The sequence below is a fragment of the Oryx dammah genome, unplaced genomic scaffold (assembly GCF_014754425.2).
Source record: "Oryx dammah isolate SB20612 unplaced genomic scaffold, SCBI_Odam_1.1 HiC_scaffold_24, whole genome shotgun sequence".
NCBI lineage: Eukaryota > Metazoa > Chordata > Mammalia > Artiodactyla > Bovidae > Oryx > Oryx dammah.
This window is the reverse complement of record NW_024070208.1, coordinates 25021274-25029255: the sequence shown is the minus strand read 5'-3', so window position 1 is coordinate 25029255 and position 7982 is coordinate 25021274.

Here is a 7982-nt window from a genome sequence, read left to right as displayed (position 1 = left end):
TACCCAATTGATATGAGTTATCATGAATTTTTCCTTGATATACTGGATCATTCTTTAAGAATCACACCCTATTAACTCTTTGCAAGGTATTAACTTCAGGAGAAAGGGACAAACCACTTTCTGTCTCAGCTATAACTAGTTTTATTCCTGACAGTGTTTGAGGATATGTATTTTGGTTGAGGGTTGGAACAGAATTCCATTTGCTATCTTTTATGCAAAAACAAGTGCTTCCCTGGTAGCTCAGATGGTAAAGAATCTGCCTGCAAAGCAGGAGATCCAGGTTTGATCCCTGGGTTAGGAAGATCCTCTAAAGAACGGAATGGCAACCCACTTCAGTATTCTTGCCTGGAGAATTCCACGGACAGATGAGCCTGACAAACAACAGTTCACAGGGTTGCAAAGAGTCAGACACGACTGAGCACCAACACATACACATGCAGAAAAAAACAAAGAAGGATCAGTTTTCTGAGAGTCCAGCAAGAAGGTATGTGACTATTGTCACTCACTGATGACTTAAGGCTAGCTGCCAGTTCTAAATACAAATGGATAACCTGAGAGCTTCATAGGAAGTTATTAAAATGAGCAAATATGATTACAAGACTCTAGAAATTGGCATCAAGCATAGGACTGACTAAATCTCATCCTACATGTGACTTAAGGCATTTCTTCAGAGGGAATAAAAGCTAATTAATAAAGATTGGCTATTGTTCTTGGCAATGAGCACTTCAAAGCACTCACTGGGGGAGAAAAAAGTGGTATCGACTCATCCTTCAAGCCAGGTATTGATGGGGCACCAGAAGCCAGCCACACAACGCAAACACTTTCCTGTCATTTTCTCTTCAATGGAGAGAGCAGAAATCTGCCAACAGTATAGTCACAGGTCTTGTAAGACTTTAAAAGAGCACATCAGAAATATTCTCTGAGGATGATGCAGCATCTTAGAACAGGGCACTCAAGTGTATTTTCCTGTCACTCCTGGAGCTCACACCATCCCAGAGGGCCAGGGCTGAGATTAGAAGCCCAGGTCTTAATGCTTTAACTCAAAGGACTTTCTTCTCCTTTTGTTTCCATAAATTAAAAAATCGGATATTGTCTCAGTTTGGGCTGTTACTAACAAAATACCGTGGATCATGTGGCTTAAACAATATTTATTTCTCACAATTCTGGAGACTGGGAAGTCCAAAATCAAAGTATCAGCAGGGCGAACAGAGTGAAGTACATCAGAAAGAAAAAAACAAATATTGAATATTAATGCTTATATGTCAAATCTAGAAAAATAATACTTATGAATGTATTTGCAAAGCAGAAATAGAGACAAAGATGTAGAGAACAAACATATGGACAACCAAGGAGGGCAGGGGGGTGGGGTGGGATGAACTGGGAGATTGGGATTGACCTATACACACTATTGTGTGTAAACCAGGTAACTAATGAGAAACTACAGTATATCGTTGGGAACTCGCCTCAATGTTCTGTGGTGACCTAAATGGGAAGGAAATCCAAAAAAGAGGATATATGCACTTTACTGTACATCAGAAACTATCCCCACATTGTAAAGCAACTATCCTCCAATAAAAGCTTTTCTGAAAGTATCAGCATATCTGATATCTGGTTCATAGATAGTTATCTGCTCATTTCATTCTCGACTGGTGGAGAAAGGAGAGCTGCAAACTCTACTGTGAATCTTACAAATGCACGAATTCCATTTGTGAGGGCTCCACCCTCATGGACTTTACCCTCGTGTGGCCTTCCCTGGTGGCTCAAATGGTAAAGCGTCTGCCTGCAATGCGGGAATCCTGGGCTCGAATCCTGGGTCAGGAGGATCCCCCGGAGAAGGAAATGGCAACCCACTCCAGTACTCTTGCCTGAAAAACCACATGGACAGAGGATTCTGGTAGGCTACAGTCCATGATTTTGCAAAGGGACAGACAGGACTGAGTGACTTCACTTTCACTTTCACTTTCCACCCTCATGACCTCATCTAACCCTAATCACTCCCATAGGAGGTTAGGTTTCAGCATATGAATTTTCTGGGTACAGGAATAGTCCGTAACAGATGTATTCTGTGATCATCCAGTTTTAGAATTTGGAAGGACCTTAGAAATACTTTATTTTACTTACTTTACTAGCAATACCATAATTCAAATCCTTTGTTTTATAGACAAGGAAACTGAAGTCCAAAGAGGGGATACATTTTTTAGAGCTTCATGCAGTAAAGTCAGGGCAGAGACTAGAACACAGATATCACTTGCTTTGTCCAAACCTACTTGTGATACTTTGGCTATTGTTTGCCATTTGCTAATTCTAATTCTCTGCCATTGCCAGGCTCAGTGCTGGTTATGAGGAACGAGAAGTTGTGGATGATGCCACAGGGTGATGTTTGTTGTCAACTGGTTTCAGAGCCGTATAGTTTGTAACTGTCTGGTTGGTTTATTGTTTTTTAACCGCTTGATCATTAATAGTGGGTAATGTGTGATCTAGGTGGGTGTGATCACTTACCTAGAGCCAGACATCCTGGAATGTGAAATCAAGTGGGCCTTAGGAAGCATTACTACGAACAAAGCTAGTGGAGGTGATGGAACTCCAGTTGAGCTATTTCAAATCCTAAAAGATGATGCTGTGAAAAAAGTGCTGCACTCAATATGCCAGCAAATTTGGAAAACTCAGCAGTGGGCACAGGACTGGAAAAGGTCAGTTTTCATTCCAATCCCAAAGACAGGCAATGCCAAAGAATGCTCAAATTACCACACAACTGCCCTCATCCCACACTCTAGCAAAGTAATGCTCAAAATTCTCCAAGCCAGGCTTCAACAGGATATGAACCAAGAACTTCCAGATGTTCAAGCTGGATTTAGAAAAGGTAGAGGAACCAGAGATCAAATTGCCAACATCTGTTGAATCATCGAAAAAGGGAGAGAGTCGCAGAAAAACATCTACTTCTGTTTTATTGACTATGCCAAAGCCTTTGACTGTGTGGATCACAACTAACTGTGGAAAATTCTGAAAGAGATGGGAATACCTGACCACCTGACCTGCCTCCTGAGAAGTCTGTATGCAGGTCAAGAAGCAACAGTTAGAACTGGACATGAAACAACAGACTGGTTCCAAATCAGGAAAGGAGTACGTCAAGGCGTATATTGTCACCCTGCTTATTTAACTTCCATGCAGAGTACATCATGCAAAATGCCAGGCTGGATGAAGCACAAGCTGGAATCAAGATTGCCAGGAGAAACAGCAATAACCTCAGATATGCAGATGACACCACTCTTATGGCAGAAAGCAAAGAAGAACTAAAGAGCCTCTTGATGAAAGTGAAAGAGGAGAGTGAAAAGGTTGCCTTAAAGCTCAACATTCAGAAAACTAAGATCATGGCATCTGGTCCCATCACTTCATGGCAAATAGATGGAGAAACAGTGGAAACAGTGGCTGACTTTATTTTTCTGGGCTCCAAAGTCACTGCAGATGGTGACTGCAGCCATGAAATTAAAGGACGCTTGCTCCTTGGAAGAAAAGTTATGATCAACCTAGACAGCATATTAAAAAGCAAAGACATTACTCTGCCAACAAAGGTCCATCTAGTCAAAGCTTTGGTTTTTCCAGTAGTCATGTATGGATGTGAGAGTTGGACTATAAAGAAAGCTGAGTGCTGAATAACTGATGCTTTTAAACTGTGGTGTTGGAGAAGACTCTTGAGAGTCCCTTGGACAGCAAGGAGATTCAACCAGTCCATCTTAAAGGAAATCAGTCCTGAATATTCATTGGAAGGACTGATGCTGAAGCTGAAACTCCAATACTTTGGCCACCTGAACAGACTCATTGGAAAAGACCCTGATGCTGGGAATGATTGAAGGCAGGAGAGGAAGGAGACAACAGAGGATGAGATGGTTGGATGTCATCACAGACTCGATGGACTTGAGCTTGAGCTAGCTTTGGGAGTTGGTGATGGACAGGGAAGCCTGGCGTGCTGCAGTCCATGGGGTCGCAAAGAGTCGGACACAACTGAGTGACTGAACTGAACTGAACCACTTGATCATTAATAGGGGGCAATGTCTACAGTTGTGTAGTTTTAATAATCAGGCTTTCTTTTAATAGAGTGTTTCCTCTTCTCATGGCTGCTTCTTCAGGTCAACTCAGGTGCAAATTCTGTTTTGATGTTCCATCTAAGCAGACCCAGGGCTCCTTCCTTGGTGGCTCCATCTGCTCTTTAGAGCTCTCCATCAGGAACCATGCATTCTACTATCATTTTTAATTTACTTTCCTCTCATCCTATTTGATCATATGCTCCATAGGATCAGGTGTCATGCTTTTTAATTTCGTTTCCCTGGAGTCAAGTCCTTAGCTGAAGTGCAGTTCACCTGCCAGAGCAGAAGAGACAAAGAAACCGGCCACTGGCTCAGAGAATCAGATGAGGAGGTAAGCGCATGTGGATGTTGTCTTCTGGTCTTTTCTGCTCGCTCTGTGAAATGGAAAGCAGGGTCTCTGCCTGAGAATGAGGCTGAGTGGGGGGGTAGTTTTGAGGTCAGGGGAGAGAAGAGAATGTGTGAGGTTGTCAGGAAAGTGAGGGAGGGGATGGGAAGATAGTCTTGGGGTGACATTGCTTGTCTAGGACAGCAGGTGAGGGAACAGACCAGGGAAATGTCAGAGCATCTCTAAGCAGCACTAGGTCCCACTGAAGGTTAGAAGTCATGGGTTTCAAGTGGTACCACAGACAAGGCTGGATGTGTTTTCCAGAAGCAGTCATTTGTGCAGATGAAGATTCAGAGTTGATTGTCGTTGTTGTTCAGTAGCTGAGTTGTGTCTGACTCTCTGTGACCCCATGGACTGCAGCATGCCAGGCTTCACTGTCCTTCGCCATCTCCAGGAGCTTGCTCAGACTCAAGTCCATCGAGTCTGTGATGCCATCCAACCATCTCATCCTCTGTTGTCCCCTTCTCCTCTTGCTTTCAATCTTTCCAAGCATCAGGGTCTTTTCTAATGAGTCAGCTCTTCACATCAGGTGGCCAAAGTATTGGAGCTTCAGCTTCAGCATCAGTCCTTCCAATGGATATTCTAGACTGATTTCCTTTAGTATTGACTGGTTTAATATCTTATCTGTCCAAGGGACTCTCAACAGTCTTCTCCAACACCACAGTTCAAAAACACCTGTTCTTCAGCATTCTGCCTTCTTTATGGTTCAACTCTCATATCCATACACGATTAATTGAAAAACCATAGCTTTGAGTAGACAGACCTTTGTCGGCAAAGCACTGTCTCTGTTTTGCAATACGTTGTCTAGGTTTGTCATAGCTTTTCTTCCAAGGAGCAAGCGTCTTTTAATTTCGTGACTGCAGTCACCATCTGCAGTGATTTTGGAGCCCAAGGGAATAAACAGTCACTGTTTCCATTGTTTCCCCATCTATTTGCCATGGAATGATGAGACTGGATGCTATGACCTTTGTTTTTTGAATGTTGAGTTTTAAGCCAACTTTTTCACTCTCCTCTTTCACTTTCATCAAGAGGCTCTTCAGTTTCTGTTGGCTTTCTGCCATAAGAGTGGTGCCATATGCATATCTGAGGTTATTGCTATTTCTCCTGGCAATCTCAATTCCAGCTTGTGCTTCATCCAGCCTGGCATTTTGCATGACCTACTCTGTATATAAGGTAAAGAAGCAGGGTGACCGTGTACAGCCTTGACGTACTCCTTCCTGATTTGCAACCAGTCTGTTGTTTCATGTCCAGTTCTAACTGTTGCTTCTTGACCTACCTTCAGGTTTCTCAGGAGGCAGGTAAGGTGGCCTGGTGTTCCCATCTCTTTAAGAATTTTCCACAGTTTCTTGTGATCCACACAGTCAAAGGCTTTAGCATAGTCAATGAAGCAGAAGTAGATATTTTTCTGGAATTTGCTTGTTTTTTCAATGATCCAGTGGATGCTTGCAATTTGATCTCTGGTTCCTCTGCCTTTTCTAAATCCAGCTTGAATATCTGGAAGTTCTTGGTTCATGTTCTGTTGAAGCCTGGCTTGGAGAATTTTGAGCATTACTTTGCTAGCATGTGACATGAGTCAATTGTGTGGTAGTTTGAGCATTCTTTGGCATTGCCTTTCTTTGGGATTGGAATGAAAACTGACCTTTTCCAGTCTTGTGGCCACTGCTGAGTTTTCCATTTTTTCTGGCATATTGAGTGTAGCACATTCGCAGCATCATCTTACGAGGTGTACGTACCAAGGGTCAGGGTTTTGCCAAGTGGGAGCCACACTTGGAGAAAGGGAAGGGTGCAGTGGAGTAATGCCAGTGAGTCATGAGATGGACCACTCAGTCACAGCTCTGTGGGAAGCAGAGTGAGAAATGAGAGGTGGGAAGCAGAGTGAGAAATGAGGGATGAGGAGCACAGTGGTGGGTCCATATGAATGTCAAACAATGACTGAGATCAGCCTGGTCATGGAGAGAGTGAACAGGCACCTCAAGCTCAAATGGCTGGAGGATTCACATCATGGAGGCTGAAGAGGAGAAGAAACACATTCTCCTCTTGAAACACTGTCACAATAGCAATGTAGATGGTCTGGGGCCATATTTCAGGGAGCATGACTCCGATAGGTTCTTGTCCAAAAGGAACAAGATTCTTCTTCTCTCATGCTTTGTTTTTACTCTTTTGTTCACTCCACAGACACCTACTGAGACCTAGAAGATCACAGTCCTGAGATGTGTCAGGGAAGATGAGTCCCTGCAGGCTGAGGGAGAGGAAGCTCCCACGGAGCCAGGCAGGGGGCTGGGTGCTTTCATTCATTCCCTCAACTTCCTCTGGGGGATCACCCACCCATTTTACAGATGAGGAAACTGAGGTCCAGGGAGATTATATTACTTACCAAGGTTCACCCAGTTTTGTGTGGGGCAGTGAGACTTATCCTCAGTTCTGTCAGGTTCTTTGTGCTACAGAGTATCAGGCCACCCCATGGATATCCCCAAATCCCCATCCCACTGAAACGGTCCCTGAACTTATCCCATAGTTTCCTCCAAGTGGGAACGTTTTTGTGATCTCCCAAGATTCTGACAGAGTGGCAGATCTGAGTGGTTTAGAGCAGTTGTTTTTCAAGAGCTGGGCTGTGGCAAAAATAATAAGAAAAAAAAAAGTGTAACATTCACGTATAATGGACAGATAGGACTGCTGAGTATGTTCTACTTTAGTACAGTATTAAAAGACCCTTTAGCTTAATTCCTTTCTGCTGTGAAAACATATGTTTTGTTATGATATGAAGGCAAACAGCAGATAGTAGTCTTCTTGTTTGTTTAGATGTCCATACCAGGCAGAATAAATAGTTGGCACTAGATGAGTCCCATCATGGTTTTTTTGGTCATTTTAGCCGTCCGTGAAATTGAAAGTCTGGGAACCACTTGTTTGGAGCAAACAGAGCTCTCAAGCCTGTCCTGAACTGACCCGGCAGGGTCTGCAGGGACAGGCGGGTTTTGCTTTGTGTCTACTCTGCCTTCCCAGTGCTGATGGAAGTGATGGAGAGACTCTTGGATTCAAACAGCCCTTTCATTGTTGTGTGTACAAATCCAGGCCTGGGTAGACTTCTATATCATTTACCCTATGAGTGGATTTGCAGTTAGTCTGCTTTCTCTTTAGTCTCTTAATGCTCTGAGGATGGAGTGTCCACAGCCTGACATCAGGGTAGAATCTCTCAGGTTGGGACTGCCTGGAAGCTTAAAGGACAGGTTTGGAAATCAGAGCTCCAGGCAGCCGCTGTGTGCTGGGGACAGTGAATGTTGGCCCTCCCTCTCCATCAGAGGTTTGCTTCCTGATGGTGCAGCAATGGACAGGCTGGTCAGGGTTTCCTTGGTGCTGTGGTAACCAGTGAACAGACCCACAGAAATTAGAAGTTAGACAGTGAGCAGCTCCGAGGTGAGGGAAGCAATTTTTCTTGGACCAACTCTGGAACACTATCTTAGCCTTGCTGGTTTGGGCTCAGGGGGCCTGTCAATCACATCCTAATGAGTATAGGTGAA